The sequence below is a fragment of the Rana temporaria genome, chromosome 1, assembly GCF_905171775.1.
Source record: "Rana temporaria chromosome 1, aRanTem1.1, whole genome shotgun sequence".
Taxonomy (NCBI): domain Eukaryota; kingdom Metazoa; phylum Chordata; class Amphibia; order Anura; family Ranidae; genus Rana; species Rana temporaria.
The window spans coordinates 518078183-518101331 of record NC_053489.1 but is presented as its reverse complement, the minus strand read 5'-3'; the positions used below and the strand labels follow the sequence as shown (position 1 = coordinate 518101331).

The following is a 23149-nucleotide window of genomic DNA, read 5'->3' as shown; positions in this document are numbered from 1 at the left end:
TCACTTACCGGTGATAGGACGGGGAGGGGAGTTGCTGCCCCTAAGGCTGTTGTCGGGAGAGAGGCGGCCTGCCGGAAGATATCTTCTTTCCCCCGTCTCTCGGTGGTTTCTCTCGCTCTCCTCCCCAGGCAGCAACGTGCAAAGCACACGAAAAGAAACCGGCCAAGATGGCCGCCACTGACGCTTTCTCCCACACCACTGGCGTACAGCGCCGCGTTTCACCGTGGAACGCAGGCCTTCTCGGCGCACATGAATGAGTCAGGGAGATGACGTCATCAGGAGGTGTCTAGCTCGTAGAGACTGCTGGCGGTTATGCAGGGAACCATTTGAAGTGGAATTGGTGGTGTCGGGGGGTGAAGGCGCACTGTGAGCAGACTGCATATGATCTCCGCCCAGTACAGGTTCGCCATGGAGGGGAGAGCTTCTGTCATCCTGCGCTTCATTCACAATGTTGACGGTTTGCTATGAGTACCTGTCATTGTTATGATGGGACCTCCAGGCTTGCCCTTTTATGTCCCAATGGGGTTTATTAACTAGAGATGGAGAGCGAAAAGTCAGGCTCACTTCTGCATAGTAACCAATCAGCTTCTAACCTCAGCTTGTTCAATTAAGCTTTGGCAATAAAAGCTGGAAGCTGATTGGTTTCTATGCAGAAGTGAGCCTGATTTTGCACTCGCCGTCTTTAGTAACGAAAGCCTGAAGGTAGAATTTATCTTTTCATTATTAGCATTTGCATGTTTTCTTTATTGTTCATGGTTGGCAAAAACTTTATATTTTAGTTTTGTTTTTCTGTGTCCTGTCCTGTTGGGAAGATTTCTTGTCACTTCCTGTTGCAGAGATGCAACAGGAAGTGAGAGAGGAAATCTCCACAAATTGAATGGCATTTTCCTCTGTTGTCACCAGAAAAGGTGTCCACACTGGAGGGTTATCCTCACCGCTTCTGGAGACGATTATAATATTTTACATTTTCTCTCCCTTTCTGTTCTTGTGACAATCCAATACCTGGATACATTTGAAGTGTTGGTCTACCTACAGGAGGCATAACACCACACCACTCGATCTGAAACAAAAACAAAGTTTACTCTATGCATACACTTTAAAGTGTAAATAAATGCTCATGTATGATTTTTATATTTGGTAAGGCTTACCTATAGGTAAAGTAAATATAACGTGCACTGTTTAGGAGATATTTACTTGTGAAGCTGCCAGTGACATCACCAGTGCATGTTGATAAAAACGGTTACATGTGTCAGAGCACGCCACAGGATAAGCCCAGGAACCCTATGAGAAGAGGGAGAATGGTTAGTGTGAAGAACAGGGGGACCCCATTGAGATTAAGGCCCCTTTCACACGGGGCTGTGTACGGACTGCGCTTCTTAAGCGGGGATCACTCTGCCGATCCCCGCTGAGCTGGCGTATGACAGGTACGTCTCTGCTCACTGTCCAGGGAAGGACCTGTCAGATCTCTGCTCTCCTCTATGGGGGATCGGATGAAAACAGTTCCGCCTCTCCGTTTTCATCCGATCCGCCAGCCGGATGGAAAATAAGGTCTACATCCCTTTTGGACTCAGCGGATCGGATGTCAGTGGACATGTCACTGCTGACATTCGTCACTCCATGGACCTGCATGGAGCGTCTGTTCAGGTCCGTCTAAAATAAAAACTGACAGGCGGTAGAGCTGCACGATTCTGGCCAAAATGAGAATCACAATTTTTTTTTGCTTAGAATAAAGATGACGATTCTCGCGCATAAAATCTTTTACATTTATACAAAAAAAAATCGGGCTAACTGTACTGGTTAGTTTTTTTTTTAATTCATTAAAGTATTTTTTTCCCAAAAAAGTGCATTTGAAAGACCGCTGCGCAAATACAGTGTGACATAAAAGTGTGTAACAACCGCCATTTTATTCTCTAGGGTCTCTACTAATATATAATTGTGTGTGTGTAATATATATATATATATATATATATATTTGGGGGTTCCAAGTAGTTTTCTAGCAAAAAAATTTAACTTGAAAAGAGCTGTCAGAAAAAGGTTTGTAGCTGGATTCACAGAGAGTTAGGCCGGCGTATCAGTAGATACGCCAGCCTAAGTCGGAATCTACGCTGACGCAAATTTAAGCGTATTCTGGAAACCAGATACGCTTAAATTAGGCTCAGACGTATCCTAAAGTGTACTTTTTAGGCTGACCGCTAGGTGGCGCTTCCATTGCGGTCGGCCTAGAATATGTAAATGAGTAGATACGCCGATTCACGAACGTACGCTTGCCCGACACAGTAAAGATACGCCGTTTACGTAATGCACTTTCAGGCCTAAAGTTATTCCATCAAATAGCTGGAATAGTAATGTTAAGTATGGCCGTTGTTCCCGCGTCGAAATTTGAAAATTTTACGTCGTTTGCGTAAGTCGTCCGTGAATAGGGCTGGACGTAATTTACGTCCACGTGGAAACCAATACGAACGTGCGGCATACTTTGCCGCAATGCACACTGGGATATGTACACGGACGGTGCATGCGCCTTTCGTAACATACGTCAATCACCCCCCATTAACATAAAACACGCCCCCTCAGCCGAATTTGAATTAAGCGCGCTTACGCCCGCCCGATTTACGCTACGCCGCCGTAACTTAGCAGGCAAGTACTTTGTGAATCATGTACTTGTCTTGCTAACTTATGGCGGCGTAGTGTAAACACGATACACTACGCCGCTTAAAGGTTAAGGCGGTCTTTCTCAATCCACCTATTGGTGTTTAAGTGTTTAAACGTTCCTAATTTACATACAGAAGTCTATTCCTTTTGATGTAAAAGTCAAATTGATACAATGTTTAGACTTAACATTCCACTGATAGAATGTTTTCAAAACTTGGCAGACTGCCCAGACTTTGACTTTTGGCTGAGAGCAGAGAGGAAATTCTTTGCATACCAAAGATCGTGAAACCCTGTGTCAACATCGCAACGGGAAAAAGATTGCGATAACGATTCTTGACGATTAATTGTGCAGCTCTAAGGCTCCATTCACACCTAGGCAGACAAATTCGCGGCGCTTTGTCGCCGCAAAACGCGGTGCAAATAGCGGCGTTTTGTACCGCGATTTGCGGCGACAAAACGCCGGTATTGTCCGCCTAGATGTGCCCCAGATTGACCCCCTCTATGGAGATGCTTCCCATCTCCTAGCCGAACGCCAAAAGCCGCCTGAAAAAAAGGTCCGGGACCTTTTTTCAGGCGTCCGGCGTTCAGCGTGGAGATGTGAACCATCTCCATAGAGGGACATGTGTTTTCATCCCTCTGGTGGCAGCGGCGTAGCACTACAGGCGTAAAAACGCCTAGGTGTGAATGGGGGCTAACAGGCGGATCTGAACGGCCCACCCGTGTAAAAGGGGCCTTAACTGACAAATGGTCAGTTTTTCATCCGTTTTTGCATTGATAGTGGATGTAAAAAAAAAAACCTGATGAAAAACAGGACAGTAATAACACATACGGACCGTTCATTTCATCCGTTTTTCATCAGGTTTTTTTTTTTTTTACATCCACTACCAATGCAAAAAAGGCTGAAAAACTGACCATTTGTCCGTTTACACCCGTTTTTCGTCCGATTCGTTCTTTTGACGGTTGAAAAATAGGGCTTTCATCCGTTCAAAAAAAAAAAAACGAATGTTGACGGAAGCGGATGAAAATAAAAATGTTTTCAACTTCATCATTAAAACGACGTTGCCTACACATGATAGTGGGGGAAAAAAATGCTCTAGCAAAGCGCGGTGACGTACAATGGCACTATGAAGGTGAAGTTCCATGCGGATGACGCCACCCTTGGTGCTGATTTCATGTTGGTAAAAGCGTGATGAATGTTACATCTCCATTACGAACAGTAGTTTTACCAGGACGAGCGCTCCCGTCTCATAACTTGCTACTAAGCATGCGCGTGTTTTTCACATCATTAAAGCCCACACACTTAAATTTTTTACAACCCTGAAGAACTACATAGTTTAAAACGTCGTGAAAAAATAGAGCATGTTCGTTTTTTTATGTTTTTATATCGTTTTTCAGAACCCAAAAAATGCTCTGAAGCCCACACACGATCGTTTTAACCACTTAAGGACCGCCGCCTGTAGATATACGTCCACAGAATGGCACGGCTGGGCAGATGGACGTACCGGCACGTCCTGTACATCTACCCAGCCGTGGGTCGCGGGCGCGCGCCCGCGACCCGGTCTGAAGCTCCGGGACCGCGGGACCAGCGGACCTGATCGCCGCTGGGGTCCCGCAATCAGTCCCTGGAACTGAAGAACGGGGAGAGCCGCGCGTAAACACGGCTTCCCCGTGCTTCACTGTGGCGGCTGCATCGATCGTGTCATCCCCTTTATAGGGAGACACAATCGATGACATCATTCCTACAGCCACACCCCCCTACAGTTGTAAACACACACACTAGGACTAGGTGAAACATAACCCCTTCAGTGCCCCCTGTGGTTAACTCCCAAACTGCAACTGTCATTTCCACAATAAAGAATGCATTATAAATGCATTTTTTGCTGTGAAAATGACAATGGTCCCAAAAATGTGTCAAAATTGTGCGAAGTGTCCGCCATAATACAAAAACATATCTGGGGGGCACACCCTAAAATGCTATACATCTAAGATGGTGCTGCTATAAGACCAAAGACAGTACAAAACAGATTATAGCGCACACATGTGTCCGCCATAATGTCGCAGTCACGCCATTGGTAGTAACAAAAAAAAACTATCCCCTATTTTGTAAACGCTATAAATTTTGCGCAAACCAACTGATAAACGCTTATTGCGTTTTTTTTATACCAAAAATATGTAGAAGAATACGTATCGGCCTAAACTGAGGGAATTTTTTTTTTTTTTTTTATATTTTTGGGGGATATTTATTATAGCAAAAAGTAAAAAATATAGCATTTTTTTTCAAAATTGTCGCTCTATTTTTGTTTATAGCACAAAAAATAAAAAACGCAGAGGTGATCAAATACCACCAAAAGAAAGCTCTATTTGTGGGAAAAAAAGTACGCCAATTTTGTTTGGGAGCCACATCGCACGACCACGCAATTGTCAGTTAAATTGACGCAGTCCCGAATCGCAAAAAGGGGCCTGGTCCTTTACCTGCATTTTGGTCCGGGGCTTAAGTTGTTAAATGACATTTTTAAAAAACTTCGTTTTTTTACAACCTGAAAAATTATCGTGTGTACGCGGCATTAGGAGTGTGAGAATCCAGGGTGCCTGGAGACCCTATATTGAGAGGCCAAGGAATGGACCTGTGTAGCATGGGTGCTGCATTTGTTCCAGTTGAGTGAGCCAAGAGGGGTCAGGTGAGACAAGTCTAACAGACCAAAGTAAAGAGAGCAGTGGTGCTGCTGACAAGAGAGTCAGGTGGCTTGGCATTTTCAGTTGACTGTTTGCTGTGTGAAGCTAAAATCCCTGTGTGGGCAACTTTATGAGAGTTTTTTTTTGTAAAGTATTTGTTAACCGAAAAAACAGATCCTGTTTCCTTTAAAGCATGTTATACTGCACAGTGCTTGTGCAGTGTCATTTGCCCCCCCGTATCACCTGTAATACCTGTCTGATCCTGCCAGTTTGTACCTTCCCCCTGTACGCTGACTCTGATATATATCAGGGCTGCTGAGCACTGACATCTGAGTCAGTACGTGCCTCCATCAGCCACAGCCCCGGTGTCTGTCTCCTGTGTCCTCTGAGTGCTTGCTTGTGTCAACGCCCGCCCGCCCGCCCGCCCGCCCATGCTCCTGCTGCTCTCATAGTTAACATTAAAAGCCCCCATCCCCTCTGTATTATAATATAACAAGTTCCCCTGTGTCTATGTTATGTAATAAATATGCTAACCTGTACTGATAACACAGCGTTTTCCTGCGATCATGTGACTCCTCAGCTCTGTCTCTCCTCCCTGGCTGACGCCAGCCACAGTGCTTGGCCCTGCCCACTGGAACTGTCAACCTAAGCGTGGGAAGACGCTGTGTTATTGGTACACATAAGCATATTTCTTATTTAACACAGACACAGGGGAACCTATTGTTGTAATACAGAGGGGATAGGAGCATTTTATAGAAGTGACTTAAAGAGGAAGTAAACCCTTGTACTTTAACCACTTGCCTACTGGGCACTTTCACCCTCTTCCTGCCCAAGCCATTTTTCAGCTTTCAGCGCTGTCACATTTTAAATGATAATTGTGCGGTCATGCAACACTGTACCCAAATGAAATTTTTATATTTTTTTCCCCCACAAATAGAGCTTTCTATTGTTGGTATTTGATCACCTTTGCGGTTTTTATTTATTGCGCTATAAACAAAAGAGGGACAAGTTTGAAAAACACAATTTTTTACTTTTTGCTATAATAAATATAATTTTTTTTTTTTATTCAGATTTATTTTCAATTTAGGCCGATACGTATTCTTTTACATATTTTTGGTAAGAAAAATCGCAATAAGCGTTTATTGATTGGTTTGCGCAAAAGTCATAGGGTCTACAATATAGGTGATAGATTTATAGCTATTTTATTTATTTATTTATTTTTTTTACTAGTAATGGCGTTGATCGTGACTTTTTTCCCTGTTCGTCTTTCAGGACAGGTACTGTAGAGAGACACAGGCTCCTCCCCTCACAGGAAACACCGCCTTCCAATTAGGAATTTAAGCCTCATCCTCCCTCAGCTCCTCAGTTTATGGTGTTTCCTCCGGAGGGGAGACACCGCTTGGGGCCAAGGGCCAGACAGCTGGGGAAGCTGAGGCCAATATTCCTGAGAGGGGGGACCTGTTCTCCCTGGGCTCAGGGCTATTTTTTTAAAGCATGGCGTCCTGGCTGGCTGGGGAAGTCACTTACCCAGGACATCGCCGTGTAGCGTCCCGCGGACATTCCTGGGGTGGATTCGACCGCGGAGGTCTATTTTCCGATCGCACAGGGGTGGCGCTGCAGGCGGGGTGCACGCTCCCTGTGAGAATTCACAGTCGGCCAAGAAGCTGGGCCGGACCGGATGACGAGTGACGTCAGTTCCGGGGGGGGCGGGCACTTCCGCCGGATACGCGTCACTGGTCCCAGACGCTGCAGTGTGAAAAGGCCTGACGCTGGGCTGGTGCGGCCTCTCTCTTCTCAGCCGTAGGGTCGGCACCAGCCACTCTAAGGTAAGGAGAACCCTGGGGTGGTGTTCCCTTATCATTTTGCACAGCTTCACTGGTGATTTTTTTGTTTTCTTCTCCTGGTGGTCGGGGAGCTTGTTTGTGTAGTGTGTCTGGAACCCTGGTGGTGGTTGGTCCTAGAACACTCCTGGTGGTTACCTGTGTCAAGCGCTGGGCTCTCTCTCAATCTAGCCTCCACTTTCTTCTGTGTTTTTCAGAAATCCACAGAAAAATCAGCCCACAGCAAGAAGAAATGCCCTTCCTGCAGATCTTCCCTTAGTGAGAGTTGGAACAAAGCACTTTGCAGGAGATGTATTGAGGGGCTGGTTAAGGAAAGGGAGGCAGAGCAGGCATCTGAATTAGCAGCTTCTATGAAAGAGCTTTCTGGCACCTTTCAATCGTTTAAAGATATTTTTGCTAATTTTCAATTGCCCCAAAGCAGCCCTTCTGTAGCGCAACAGGTAATTCCACCCAATCCTGAGGTTCTTCCCTCTGGGAGTAGAGAGAAACCTGCGGATATCAGAGAGGATGCTGAGGAGGAGCAAGACAGTGCCGCTTCTAGCTCCCAAGAGGAGTCAGATGGTGAGGGGACAGAGGCAGGGCCCTCAAAGGTCTCTCGCTACAAGCTTTCCCTTGAAGAGGTGGAAGAATTATTGAAAACTATCCACACTACTTTAGGGATAGTTGAGGAGAAAAAGACACTGTCACTCCATGACCAGATGTACAGTGGTCTGGGAGAACAAAGGAAAAAGGTTTTTCCAGTCCATGAAGTCCTGGTCAATGCCATCAAAAAAGAGTGGCAGGACCCAGAAAGGAAACCTTTCTTCTCAAACTCTTTGAAGAGAAGGTTTCCTTTTTCTGAAGAGGAGGCTTTAGTATGGAACAAATCCCCCAAACTAGATGCTGCCTTTTTGCAGGTATCCCGACATACGGACTTGGCGTTTGAGGACATGGGGGTCCTTTCAGACCCCATGGACAGGCGGATGGACTCGCTATTAAAAAAGTCCTGGGATGCTTCCCAGGGGAACCTTAAGCCAGCTATGGCAGCAACAGTGGTGGCCCGTAATCTAGAGCATAGGCTCTTACAGATCAGGGCACATATTGAGGCCGGAACGCCTAAAGAGACTATACTATCCTCTTTTCCAACTTTACTGAGTGGCGTGCGGTATTTAGCGGACGCCTCAGCAGAGTCAATCTGCATGTCCGCCAGGTCTGCAGCTCTATCTAATTCTGCAAGAAGAGCTCTCTGGCTCAAGACATGGCAGGGGGATAGCGCCTCAAAGGTTAAATTGTGCGGGATCCCCCTTACAGGAGATTTATTATTTGGGCCAGGCTTGGAGGCTGTCTTAGATCGTACAGCCGACAAGAAGAAGGCTTTCCCCTTAAAGAAAAAATTTGGGGACAGGCAAAGAAAAAATTCTGGACCCAAAAGAAGGTGGAAGTCCCAAAACCTGAGAGAAAGAAAAAGTTTTGGGGACCAAAGGGGAAAGGCCGTGCCGGGGCGCTTTTTCGTGCTCCTGAACAGCCCCAAAAACCTCAATGACGGAGTCAAGGTGGGAGGAAGGTTGGGGGCCTTTCTCCCACAGTGGGAGATGATCACCAGCAACCAATTTGTGCTGGGGATCATAAGGAGAGGGTACAGACTAGAGTTCTCAAGTCCCCCCCCCCCATCCAGACTCTTAGTCACCAATTTGCCGCAGTGCAAGGAAAAATCTGTGGCTCTGCTCTCCTCTCTTCAGGAGTTGGAGGATCAGGAGGTGGTAGTTCGGGTTCCATCGGAGGAGATAGGAAAGGGCTTCTACTCCCACATATTTGTGGTCCGCAAGCCTTCAGGGAAATTCAGGCTTATACTGAATTTAAAACCTCTAAACGCCTCGGTCACGTACAAACGGTTTCGGATGGATTCTATCTATTCCGTGAGGACGCTCCTCCTTCCGAACTGCTTCATGGCATCCATAGATCTAAAGGATGCCTACCTACACATCCCAATAGCAGAATGCCATCAGAGATTTCTCAGACTGGCCGTGAGGTCCAGAGAAGGGACGTTTCACCTACAGTTCAAAGCACTCCCCTTCGGGCTCTCCTCTTCCCCCCGCATATTCACCAAAGTGATGGTGAAGGTACTAGCCTTTCTACGTCTCAAGGGCATCCTGGTGGTGGCATACCTGGACGATCTGCTATTTTTTGCAGACTCCCCGACACGGTTGTCCCAGGACCTCCAGGTAGCAAAGGAGATTCTGGAAAACTTAGGTTGGCTACTCAATCTGGAAAAATCCAGCCTGACGCCCTCCCAAAGAGTCACTTTTCTGGGATATGTACTGGACTCAACCAGACAGATGACTTTTCTCCCAACAGAAAAAGTTCAGAAGGTGGACAATGTAATATCACTTCCGAGAAGCGGCCAGCTTCCGATAAGGAAGGTCATGTCAGCTCTGGGGTTATTAACATCTTCTCTTCCTGCAGTGCAGTGGGCAGGTCTGCATTACCGACCCCTGCAACTGTTCATACTGAACATTTGGGATCACAAACCGGACTCCTTGGATTCCCTGATATCCATACCGGTTCACATCAAGAGGTCCCTTTGGTGGAGGAAGGGGGCGAACCTTTTACAGGGCCTGGATTGGATCTCCCCGATCTCCAGAACAGTGACAACAGATGCCAGTGGCTCCGGTTGGGGAGCACACCTGGACTCCCTTCTGACACAGGGTCGCTGGGCAAAAGAGGACTCGCAAAAATCTTCGAATTGGAGAGAACTAAAAGCGATAGTTAGCCCTCAAAGCCTTTCAGAAGGAGCTGCAGGGACAGCATGTTCGAGTCGGGACAGACAACTCCTCCGCAGTAGCTTATGTCAACAAGCAGGGGGGCACCAGGAGCAAGTCCTTATGGGATCTGACAAAGTCTATTCTCATATGGGCAGAGGCCAATGTCTTGTCCCTCTCGGCCATACATCTGAAGGGAGAATTAAATCAGGTCGCAGACTTCCTCAGCAGGAAGAAACTGAGGGAGGGCGATTGGGTTCTGAATCAAGAAGTCTTCAGAGCGATCACTCAAAGATGGGGTCTCCCGGAGGTGGATTTATTCGCCTCAAGAGAAAATGCCAAGACTCGGCTCTTTTTTTTCCCTAAACAGGTGGGATGGAGCTCTGGCGGTGGACGCTCTGGCCCAAACCTGGCAGTTCTCCAGGTGTTATGCTTTCCCCCCTCCGGTTCTAATACCAGCAGTCCTGAGGAAACTGCAGGGGGAGAACACAACACTGATTCTCATCGCACCTCATTGGCCCAGGAGACCATGGTTCTCTATCCTGAAAGGTTTATCGATAGAACCTCCTTGGATTCTACCAATCCGGGAGGATCTCCTTTTACAGGGTCCAATCTGCTGCCCGCAGGTAGAGAGGTGGAATCTGGCAGCTTGGCTTCTGAGGAAGAGCTGCTGAGGGGCAAAGGGTTTTCAGAACGCCTGGTTGAAACACTCTTAAGCTGTAGAAAGAAGGAGACACAAGCCATTTACCAAAAAGTGTGGAAACGGTTTAACATCTGGTGCGCAGAAAGCTCCTTCAGTGTCAACAGCTCTGTGGCTGTTTTAGAATTTCTACAAGCTGGGGCTGATAAAGGGCTGGCAACTAGCACACTGAAGGGTCAAGTGTCAGCACTAAGTGTATTTTTTGAAAAACAACTAGCATTTGACCCCTGGGTCTCTAGATTTTTTAAGGCTTTGAGTAGACGGAGACCTGTAAAAACCTCCAACTTCCCAGTTTGGGATCTCTCATTGGTTCTTCAGGCCTTTACAGTGGAACCATTTGAGCCTTTAGACAATTGTAGTTTAAAAGTGATCACTCTCAAAACAGTATTTTTAGTAGCGATCACTACTGCTAGGAGAGTGAGCGAACTCGAGGCCCTATCTATTAGGGCCCCCTTTTTTCAAGTTTTTCCGGATCGCATCATTTTTAAGACGGATCCGGCTTTTCTACCAAAGGTAGCTTCTAATTTTCACAGGAGTCAAGAAATAACATTGCCTTCTTTTTGTTCAAATCCTGTGAGCGAACAGGAACACAAGTTTCACAACCTAGATGTTAGGAGGTGTGTCCTACAATACTTGGATTACACGAGTCAGTTCAGGAAAGCTGATTCACTGTTTGTTTTATTTTCTGGGTCCAGGAAAGGGTCCAGGGCTTCTAGACGCACGATAGCCAGGTGGTTAAGGGCAGCCATTGTTCTAGCTTATTCTTCTAGGGGAGTAGAGCCTCCACAGGGTATCAAGGCTCATTCCACCAGGGCAGTAGCAACTTCCCAAGCAGAGTGTGCTGGTGCTTCCCCGGAGCAGATCTGCAAGGCTGCAACATGGTCTAGTTTTTCAACGTTTGTAAAACATTACAGACTGGACCTACTTTCAACCAAAGACCAGGCTTTTGGACGCAAAGTACTGCAAGCAGTTGTCCCACCCTAGGGTAAGGTGCTCGCTTATCCTCTCTACAGTACCTGTCCTGAAAGACGAACAGGGAAAAATGGGGTTACTTACCGGTAACATCCCTTTTCCAGGAGTCTTTCAGGACAGCACTGGTACCCACCCTCTTTGTTGTAGGGGATATTATGAAAACTCATCAGACGAGGCCGTCAGGTAAGATGAAATATTATACTTTTATGACGTGTTCTTGTGTCTCCCCAGCTGGCCGGAGGTACTCTGGAAAAAACTGAGGAGCTGAGGGAGGATGAGGCTTAAATTCCTAATTGGAAGGCGGTGTTTCCTGTGAGGGGAGGAGCCTGTGTCTCTCTACAGTACCTGTCCTGAAAGACTCCTGGAAAAGGGATGTTACCGGTAAGTAACCCCGTTTTTTATCATGACTGCGATATTGCGGCGGACACATCGGACACTTTTGACACATTTTTGGGACCATTCACATTTATACAGCGATCCTTGCTATAAAAATGCATTGATTACTGTATAAATGTGACTGGCAGGGAAGGGTTTAACACTAGGGGGCGAGGAAGCGGTTAATGTATTCCCTAATGAGTGATTCTTACTATGGGGGTAGGGGAGTGACTGGGGGAGGTGACCGATGGTTGTCCCTATGTACAAGGGACACGCCATCGGTCCCCTCTCCCTGACAGGACGTGGATCGGTGTGTTTACACCCACCGATCCACAGTCTTGCGCAGTTACTGGGCATGTGCATCGGGTCCCCAGTGATGCGGCGGGCGCGTGCCCCCTAGTGGCTTAAAAGGGTGCAACGTCATATGACGTTCCACCCAGAACAATGGCGTCTGCCTCCCGCCGTCATTTGACGGCGGGCGGTAGATAAGTGGTTAAAAAAATTAAAATACCCTGCAAGATAGTCATCATAATGAGCTAGTATGCACAGCATACTAGCTCATTATGATCGACTTACCTGAGAACGAAGCCCCCGAACTTCTCCGTTCCCTCCAACGCCGCTGCCATGTCTCCGGCGATCTACTTCCTGTAATCGCCGCTCCGGCGCTGTGATTGGCCGGAGCGGCGATGATGTCAATCCCGTGCATGCGCGCGGGAGCCGTCAAACACGGCATTGCCGAGTTTAGTTTGGCTATTGTTAGTGCGCCTGTGTGCCGTTGTCTACTGCGCATGCGCCATAGACAGTGGTCCTGTCATTCGGCGAATATCTCCTAAACCATGCAGGTTTAGGAGATATTGTTAACGCCTACAGGTAAGCCTTAATCTAGGCTTACCTGTAGGTGTAACTTGCAGAAGTGGGTTTACAACCACTTTAACAACCACTTTTTAATAAAAGTGGGCTGGTAAGACTTTAAAAACCCATGAGTTCAGATTGACACCACTCAAAAAAATGTATCTACAACATAACCTAGAACCATCTCCAGGGTCCATGCTATGGTAAAATTCTTTCAATGTAGGTTAGAGCTGCATGACTCTGGCTAAAATGAGAATCACAATTTTTTTGCTTAGAAGGTAGATCACGATTCTTGCGTTGTAACATCATCTATCACATTAAAACAACAACAAAAATTGGGCTAACTTTACTGTTTCCTTTTTTTTTTTTTATTATTATTATTCATTGAAGTGTGTTTTTCCCCCAAAAAATTGCATTTGAAAGACCGCTGGACAAATACAGTTTGACATAAAATATTGTAGCAATTGCCATTTTATTCCCTAGGGTCTCTGCTAAAATATATATAATGTTTGGGGGTTCCAAGTAATTTTCTATCAAAAAATATTGATTTTAACTTAAGAAACATGTGTCAGAAAAAGATTTAGATTTTAAGTGGTTAAACTTCCTGCATTTACACACAGACGTTTGATCTAAGAAGTAAGCGATAGTTAAGTTTCATGTTGTTAAAAACTTGGCAGACTGCCCTGATTTTTTTTCTTTACACACAAACAGAAGTTTATCCCTTTTTGATCTAAGGCCCCTTTCACACGGGGGCGGCGTTTTACTGCCAAATTCGCAGCGCTATTCAGTTAAAAATCACTGCAGAGGCGCTTTGCCGGCGGTATAGCCATGGTGTTCCATTGATTTCTTTTTTAAATAACAATTTTTTTTATTTTGTAAAAGTTCAATACAAACGTGTAAAAGGGTACAACAATAAGTGCTCGTGCCTGTCCAGGGTTAGACCAGCATAGGAAAGGGGAGGGACAAACTCCCTCCGTCGCCGGTCCTTCCACCAATAGCAGAAATATCTCAAAGGAGTCAAGTGGTATAGGACCGTGCCATAGTAGCATCACCATTATTTGTACACTTAGTAACATCTATAGTAGTTGAGAATCAAAGAAAAAGAGGACAGAAAAAGGAAAAAAAAAGAAGGGGGGGGGGAAAGAGGGCAGACTAGAGTAGGGATAGCAAGGTACCTCGGTGTTCTGGCCGTCGGCTCATGGCGGGTCCTCCCGGGAATGCCACCTCTCCCAGACAAGGTCGTGGTCATCCAACTTGTCCCGGATCCTGGCTGTCATTTTTTCCATGAGTTCTACATCCTTAACCCTGGCATAAAGGGCCTCCTGGGATGGGGGTAGTGGCTTCTTCCAGTGGAGGGCTAATAGGCACCTTGCAGCGATAAGAATATGCCTAAGTAGCTTCTTATAGGGTTTGGCTATTTGTGGTTGAGAAAGGCCCAGAAGAAATCGTTTCGGGGAGAGGGGTATGGGCACCTCAAAGAGGCGGGACAGGAGCTCCCGTGTTAAAGTCCAAAACGGGACAATCAGGGGGGCAGGTCCAGTATATGTGGAATAAAGTGCCCCGGGCTTGGTGGCAACGCCAGCAGCGGTCAGATGTAGAGGGATAAACCTTGTGGAGTACGTCTGGAGTCAGGTACCAAAAGAAAAGCACTTTGTATGCATTTTCCCTGTAAAGGGTACACAATAGAATTTTGGCCGCCTGCCTCCAGACCGCCCCCCACGCCTCCTCCGGGATCACCTCTCCTAGCTCCCTCTCCCAGCGGAGCATGTAAGCGTGTTTACCCTGTATAGAGTACTCGTTCAGGATTCGGTATATGTCCGATATTAAGCCCCTACGTGCTGTGCCCTCGACCATAATAAAGGCTCGAGTTCCATTGATTTCAATGGGCAGGAGCGGTATACACACCGCTCAATTCACTGCTCCAAAGATGCGGCTAGCAGGATTTTTTTTTTACCGTCCTGCTAGCGCACCACTCCAGTGTGAAAACCCTCGGGCTTTCACACTGGAGACACAGCAGTGGCTGTTTCAGGTCGGTTTGCAGGGTCTATTTTTAGCGCAATAGCGCCTGCAAAACGACCCAGTGTGAAAGGGGTTTAATAAGGAGGCATTAGTTACAATGTTTCCTGTTAAAAACTTGGCAGACTGCCCGGATATTTTCTTTTTTTGACAGTGAACAGATAAGTCTCTCCACTTATATGAAAGAATCGGCAAACTCTGCATTGGAGATCGTCAGGGGGGTTGAATCGAGATCACCATTTTTTAACGATTAATTGTGCAGCTCTAATGTAGGTCCCAAAATGAAACCATTCTTTAGCACTCCAGGGAAGCTTTTATGGGGATTGGATGACTTAATTCCAGGTACTAATTTAGCAAATATGTGACAAATGTACATGGCGCATTGCATATTTTGCATTCAAATCAATCCCTACCTTCAAAAAATTTACAATCTAAGAATATTTTTCTATTATTCTTAAAAAAAAAAAAAAAAAAAAAGAGTTTAAAATAAGATACTATAGTTTTGTGCCTTCTTTATAACACTGTTTATTTCTTTTCCATCAGCTTGTCCATCTCGTACTGTATTACGCAGTCACTTAAAGAAGCAGAGCCAGGTTTGTAGACTTCACGTTTGTTTATTCTGCTTATATTTTCTGTTTGTATGTCAAGACGTTTTCCTCTTTTGGACACTTGTTCTTAGCCAGTCCCTCTTTTAGGCTGCTTTCACATTGGGCAGCAGAGGTGCGGTGACGGTATAGCCGCGCTATTTTTAGCGCCGCTATACCGTCTTATTTACCGCTATTTTTGGGCGCTAGCGGTGAGGTTTTAACCCCCGCTAGCGGCCTGAAAAAGGGTTAATACCAGAGGCGCATTGCGGGCGGTATTACGCGGTTTCCCATTGATTTCAATGGGAAGGCATGGTATAGGAGCGGTAAACACCCCGCTCCTATACCGCTCCAAAGATGCGGCTAGCAGGACTTTTGGAGCGCTCCTGCTACCGCACCGCTTCAGTGTGAAATCCTTCAGGCTTTCACATTGAAGCCTGCAGGGCAAGATTTATTCATGCGGTATAGCTGCACTATTTTTAGCGATGTACCGCATGAATAACGCCTCAATGTGAAAGGGGCCTTAATCTTTACATTTGGGAACTAATTTTGTCTAAGACAAAGTAACAGAGCTTTGCTTACTGGACTGCCGCGTTGACCATTCACTTGTAATATCAAGGGGACAAGGGGGCATCTCACTACCCACACGGGGATGTCTGGATCAGTGAAAAACTGTTCTAAAGTCCTTTTAAAACAAGAAATAAGTCCCAGATGAAGTGCTCCTTTGCATGTGTTAAAGCTTTCTTGGTAGCGCATGCAATTGCATGTGTGGCGCTTGTTGTTTCGGCCTATGAATGAGCCCTCAACACAGTTCAATGCATCAAATAATGCACCTACACTATTAATACACCTCCATTTGTGAAACAATGCAGCTACGCTTTTTTTTTGGGCAACATGACCCATTACACAGAGCATTTACAGAACATCTGTGGTGGTGACTTTTTTTTTTTTCTACTATATATGTTTGTTGAGATTCCATTTTATTTATATATTTTGTAATTCTTTATTTAAATCGACAAATTACTGTGTATTAAAACAATTTAAACAATCGCAGTCCTTAACCTCCCTTTCGGTTTCCCAGAGTGTGGCTGGGGGTTAAATTTCAGTACAATTAGCGGTAACCCCGAGCCACACTCGGGATTGTATTGCAGGATACTATTGCAGTATATTCACCTTGTCCCCAGGATCCTGCAATGTCCCCCTGCTGTGTCCTCTGCCCGATGCCTCTGTGTGCCAGGCTCCATTCCCTGCAAGCGTTGCAGCGCACGGGGGAGGAGCCTGGCGGCAAATTCAAAAAGTACTAAATTCATAACACATACAGTACACTGTAATCTTACAGATTACATTACTGTATGAATCATTTCACCTCCCTTTTGTCCCTAAGGCTTTGTTTAGTGCCCTGCGTGCACTTTTATATTTTGTATATACTGTTCTTTCTGCCTGGAAACTTGAGATTGTCCATGGCAAGTTTCCCTTTACATCAAAAGTGGTTTTAAAGCAGCTAGAAAACAGCGATGGTAAATTAGAACACTTGCAGAATTGAGCGATAGTGAATCGTGGGGAAATTCATTTTATTATTACCGTATTTTTCCGAATGACTTTTCGCCGCTAACCATCCACTCATTCCACTGTTCTCGAATGCGATTCTTAACCACTTAAGCCCCGGACCAATATGTTGCTAAATGCCCAAAGGCGTTTTTACAATTCGGCTCTGCGTCGCTTTAACAGACAATTGCGCGCTCGTGCAACGTGGCTCCCAAACAAAATTGGCGTCCTTTTTTTCCCACAAATAGAGCTTTCTTTTGGTGGTATTTGATCACCTCTGCGGTTTTTATTTTTTGCGCTATAAACAAAAATAGAGCGACAATTTTGAAAAAAATTCAATATTTTTAACTTTTTGCTGTAATAAATATCCCCCAAAAACATATATAATTTTTTTTCCCTCAGTTTAGGCCGATGCGTTTTCTTTTTACCAAAAATAGGTAGAAGAATACGTAATAAGCGTTTATCGATTGGTTTGCGCAAAATTTATAGCGTTTACAAAATAGGGGATATTTTTATTGCATTTTTATAAAAAAAAATTTGTTACTACTAATGGCGGCGATCAGCGATTTTTTTTTCGTGACTGCGACATTATGGCGGACACTTCGGACAATTTTGACACATTTTTGGGACCATTGTCATTTTCACAGCAAAAAATGCATTTAAATTGCATTCTTTATTGTGAAAATGACAGTTGCAGTTTGGGAGTTAACCACAGGGGGCGCTGAACGTGTTAGGCTTCACCTAGTGTGTGTTTACAACAGTAGGGGGGTGTGGCTGTAGGTCTGACGTCATCGATTGTGTCTCCCCTATAAAGGGGATGACACGATCGATGCGCCGCCACAGTGAAGCACGGGGAAGCCGTGTTTACATTCGGCTCTCCCCGTTCTTCAGCTCCAGGGAGCTATCGCGACGGAGTGGCTATAAACGACTAGCTGCGCCGTCGTCCCGGATCGCTCCCCGAGGGAATCCGCACGCAGCAGGGGGGGGCCCCGATCGGACCCCCCACCCGCTAGAAGGCAAGGACGTATATATACGCCCTTCTGCCTGTCCGTGCCATTTTGCGGACGTAAATAGTCGTGCGGCGGGCGTTAAGTGGTTAAATGGCTTGTTTAGGCACACATCCAGTGGCTGTACCAGCGATGTCAATCCTCCAGGAATAGCCGCTGCATCTGTGTTCATTCTTGTCAGCCTTTCCTTTGTGCTGGGAGTTAAATGAGCCCTGAACATATCCCACACCAGTAGGCTACGTTCTTTACAAAGTCCACCTGGTCGTCTACTCCAAACATTTTCAAGCCATAGCTTTAACCCTTCTTCATCCATCCAGCCTTTTTCATTCACATGTACAAAAACTCCAACAGGGAACTTGATTTTTGGCATTGTTTTTCTTTTGAAGATAATCATGGGTCTTAGTTTGGCACCATCAGCTGTACATGCTAGTACCACTGTAAAACTGGACTTCTCATGTCCTGTTTTAATTAACACGGTTTTTGCACCTTTTGAATTTACTGTTTTATTTCCAACCATATAAAAATTCATTGGAGTTTCATCCATATTTCCGATCTGACTTAACGCATAGCCGTGTTTCTTGCGCTGTTTTATTACATAGCGATGGAAATTATTTACTTTGCTGTCGAGATCTGCAGGTAATTTTTGTGCAATTTTGGTCTTTTGCCTCAGTACCAGATCATGCCTTTCCAAGAACCTAGTACACCAGGATACAGTGGCCTTAAATCCTTTGCTGTGATCTGGGTGAGATTTGGCCCACTGAAGTGCAGAAATCCGTATGTTGTTTCGGGTCACTACAGCACCCGACATCCATAACGGAGCACCAGGCGGGCATTAACATGATTTTAACGGCGTCTTCATGCAGTAACGAGCACCGCGGCATCTTCTCTTCTATCCGGCGGCCTCCATAACAGGTACCGAGCACCCGGCAGGCGTCACATCAACATTGCGGCCTCTGCACCCGGCGTATAAGACCCTATTTTGGCAGAATGATTTGGGTGTAGAAAGTCGTCTTATACGCCGGAAAATACGGTATTATATTATTATTTTTTTATAATTATTGTATTTTTATTTATGATTTAGTGTTTCAAACTTTATCATATCCGGGATATTTACTAGACTCTTGTTTGGGCAGATTTAAGTGTGTCATAAATTGAATTGCAGGCCTACAATTTAAAATGCAGAATTTCTATGCAAAACAAAGGTACCTCTTTGAGTCGTAAAAATCTGACATAATCATACCGCCAGGGAAGTTAATACACAAAAATGCCCAGCTATCTAAATATTCAATAGATTTCTAATGTATTCAATAGGATTGTCCATTAATGCATCATTATGAAATAAAACAGTAATACAAACATTTACACAAAAAAAAGAAAAAAAGATTCAAGTTCAATACCATAGAATCCTTTACAGATGAAAACTGCCGTATTCGATTATATTCTGTAGTGTGTTGTGGGTTGGTGGGGGCCTCATCTCTAATTCCTCTTAGGTCTCTTAAACCCTTAAAGGGGTTGTAAAGGTACATTTTTTTTTCTTTCCTAAATAGCTTCCTTTACCTTAGTGCTTGTTCACTTACCTCATCCTTCGATTTTGCTTTTAAATGTCCTTACTTCTTCTGAGAAATCCTCACTTCCTGTTCTATCTGTAACTCCACACAGTAATGCAAGGCTTTCTCCCTGGTGTGGAGTGTTGTGCTCGCCCCCTCCCTTGGACTACAGGAGAGTCAGAACGCCCACTAACACACAGCTCCTTTCTCTATCTGCAACATAGAGAGCGTCCTGACCCTCCTGTAGTTCAAAGGAGGGGGCGAGCACGACACTCCACACCAGGGAGAAAGCCTCCCATTACTGTGTGGAGTTACAGACCGAAGAACAGGAAGTGAGGATTTCTCAGAAGAAATAAGGACATTTAAAAGCAAAATGGAAGGATGAGGTAAGTGAAGGAGGGCTGCACTAAGGTAAAGGAAGCTATTTAGGGAAAATAAATTGTTGCTTTACAACCCCTTTAAATTATGGTGATGTAGATTTAACGTTGATTTTAACCATTCACTACTCTATCCACAACAAAGAAAAGGTTTTAGCTTTAGATGTACTTTCTTTTCCATTGAGTTACACTGGACATATTAAACCTTCAGGTTGCAATGTCGCATTGAGGAAGATTGGAAACAGCTAAACAATGAAACTGTAGGCCAGCCCAGGACAAACCTTCCTACTACCAGCATGCCTCAGGTTTTTGCTAGTGTCCCAGGAGGATAAATATATTTTATACAGCTCTGATGTGTTAAAGACTAACCTAATTTTTCCAAATCATATTCCAGGGCACCATAGGAGAGTGGCTCTGCCCACCTAAAAAAGAAAACGTGTCAGCCACAATTATAAAAGCCAGAGAAGACCAGCCTGCACAGTTTATTGTTTCCTCAGGGTCTACAGGTATCACCAGAAGATTAGATTCTGATATTTTTATATTTTTTTTAGACCTTCATGCCAGGCTGCAGGGGCCTTCTTGGCTATTCAATCCCATGCCATGCAAGAACAGTGGGCGTAGCAGGTTGGTAATGGGGTTTGAGTGGCTAAGAATATTCTGGAGGGTCCTCTCCCTAAAAACTTTCTCCTAGGAGTCTTTGTTAGCTGTAGAAGGAGCATCTATACCTTTCCATTGATAGTTATGCTCAAACGTTTGCATACCTTGGCAGAAATCGTGAAATTTAGGCATTGCTATTGAAAATCTGACTGATCATGCCAAAAAATATTGTTTAGTTAAGGATAGTGATCATATGAAGCCATTTATTATCACATAGTTGTTTGGCTTCTTTCCAAATCATAATGAAATCACCCAAATGGCCCTGATAAAAAGTTTACATAGCCTGGAATTTTTGGCCTTGGTACAGACACGCAGGGTTACACACATACACATTACAATGTCAATTAAAGGTTTGCCACATCTGTGGCTTTTTAAATTGCAATTAGTGTCTGTGTTTAAATAGTCAATAAGTTTGTTAGCTCTCACATGGGTGCATTGATTAGGCTAGATACAGACTGCACTTCCAAGTGCATTTTGCACTTGTAGTTTGCACTTGTTGTGCAAAGTGGATTTGCCTTTCGTAAATAACCCCCAATGACTCTAAGCACAATGCCAAGTTTAGCCTCCAGTGGTTACAGCAGAAAAGGGTGAAGGTTCTGCCATTAATATCATTAATTCACTCTGGGGAGATCTCAGACATGTGGTTTATGCAAGACGACCACAGACTTGGCATGATCTGGAGGCATTTTTCAAGATGAATGGGCAGCTATACCACCTGCAAGAATTTGGGGTCTCATAGACTACTATTATAAAAGACTGCTCGCTCTTGCCCCCCCCCCCCATTTTTATTCTTATTTTTCTTGTCCTTTTTTTTATTTGCGGCCTTGGTTCTTTTTTGTCTTGTGTGTCATTTTTTCTTTTGATTTTATTGTTTCCTTTTTGGAGACTCTGGTTGCAATGTTGTCACCTACTAAGAGGCCATTTTGGCCGCTCACAATTTTTGTTTCGGGTTCTTGTCATAATTGTTCCTGTTATGTTATACGTTGGTGGGAGTCCTGCTGTGGGCGATAGCCATTGGGCTGACTCTCTACCACTACGTATTTATGACTGTACCCTGATTGTGACACCTCATAATGTTCATGTATAACATGTTAAAATTCTAATAAACAAACATATTTTCAACTCTAAAAGACTGCTCGCTGTCAATAATGCTAAAGAGGGCAATGCACAGGATTAAAGACTAAGGGTATGCAGACTTTTGAACAGGGGTCATTTCATTTGTTTACTTGTCATGTTTTGTTTTATGATTGTACCATTTTATTATGACATACAGTTAAAAATTATTTCCCATTCGAAATAAAATAAATGTTTTGCCTGCTCACTCATATTTTCCTTTATATAATAAAATGACGGGCGCAAGGTGGCTCTCTCATTCTGGGACAACATCAAATGGCATATGATTATAAGTGCCCTGATTATCGGCGATGCCAATCGGTGCCACCTATCGGTGTCCATCAGTGCACATCAGTGAAGGGGAAAAATTACTTATTTACAACATTTTCTAACAGAAAGTAAGAAAAACTTAAATATATATATATATATATATATATATATATATATATATATATATATATATATATATATATATATATATATTTTTTTAGCAAAAAAATTTAAAAATCCACTGGTGATTAAATTCCATCAAAAGAACGCTCTATCTGTCTCAATTTTTTTTATAAACATTTCATTTGGGTACAGTGTTGCACAATTGTCATTCAAAGTGCGACAGCGCTGAAAGCTTGACTGCAATATTGCGGCAGACAAATCGCACATTAATGCAGCATGCACATGGTCGGAATTTCCGCCAACAAATTTTCGATGTGAGCTTGTTGTCGGAAAATCGGACCATGTGTATGCTCCATCGGAAAATTTGCTATCGGACTTTCCGACAACAAATGTTTGAGAGCCGGTTCTCAATTTTTCCGACAACAAAAGTTCTTGTCGGAAATTCCGATCGTCTGTATGCAATTCCGACGCACAAAAATCAAAATCAATTTGACGCATGCTTGGAATCATTGAACTTCATTTTTCTCGGCTCGTCGTAGTGTTGCACGTGACCGCGTTCTTGGCGATCAGAATTTCCAACAACATTTGTGTGACCGTGTGTATGCAAGACAAGTTTGAGCCAACATTCCGTCTGAAAAATATCCACGGTTTTGTTGTCGGAATGTCCGATTGTGTGTACGCGACATAAAGAGTTTGGGATCACCAGAAGGGTTCTCTGAATACCTTGGTGAAAGTTCCCACCAAAGTAAACAGATCACTTTAGTGGTGAAATCAAGCCAATCTTTCCGCGGGCCTTCTATGGTCTTTTCCAGTCGAGAAGAAACTGATCACAGATGCCCTCTCCTGGGAGGAGCTCACCTGGAAGGGAAATGGCCTAAAGTGATTGTAAAGTCTCGTTTTTTATTTATTTTTAAATAACAAACATATCATACTTGCCTCCACTGTGCAGCTTGTTTTGCACAGAATGGCCCCGCTTCAGAAAACCTCCTAGGAGAAGCCCTTTTGTGGGGGGGGGGGGGGTTTACCTTGCGGGCGCGCTCCTGAGTCCAGCATTTGTGCCCATTGACACGAATGCCGGACTCGGCCCCAGCGCCAGCGTTATTGGATTTG

At 44.6% G+C, this 23149-nt stretch overlaps 2 protein-coding genes across 3 annotated transcripts in view; one reads left to right on the top strand and one right to left on the bottom strand.

The window, feature by feature from the left end:
• The window catches only part of ABCE1 (ATP binding cassette subfamily E member 1), a 46005-nt gene extending 45821 nt beyond the window's left edge, over nt 1-184 (bottom strand). Inside the window, exon 1 of the mRNA XM_040331579.1 lies at nt 9-184. The gene's annotated coding sequence lies outside the window, so the exon portion shown is untranslated. The remainder of the gene's footprint in view (nt 1-8) is intronic.
• A 76-nt stretch (nt 185-260) lies between these two features.
• The window catches only part of ANAPC10 (anaphase promoting complex subunit 10), a 136036-nt gene continuing 113147 nt past the window's right edge, over nt 261-23149 (top strand). Inside the window, exons 1-3 of one of the 2 annotated variants that reach the window (XM_040331597.1) lie at nt 261-401; nt 15360-15409; nt 20271-20382. The gene's annotated coding sequence lies outside the window, so the exon portion shown is untranslated. The remainder of the gene's footprint in view (nt 402-15359; nt 15410-20270; nt 20383-23149) is intronic. The other variant, XM_040331590.1, reaches the window with a different exon arrangement.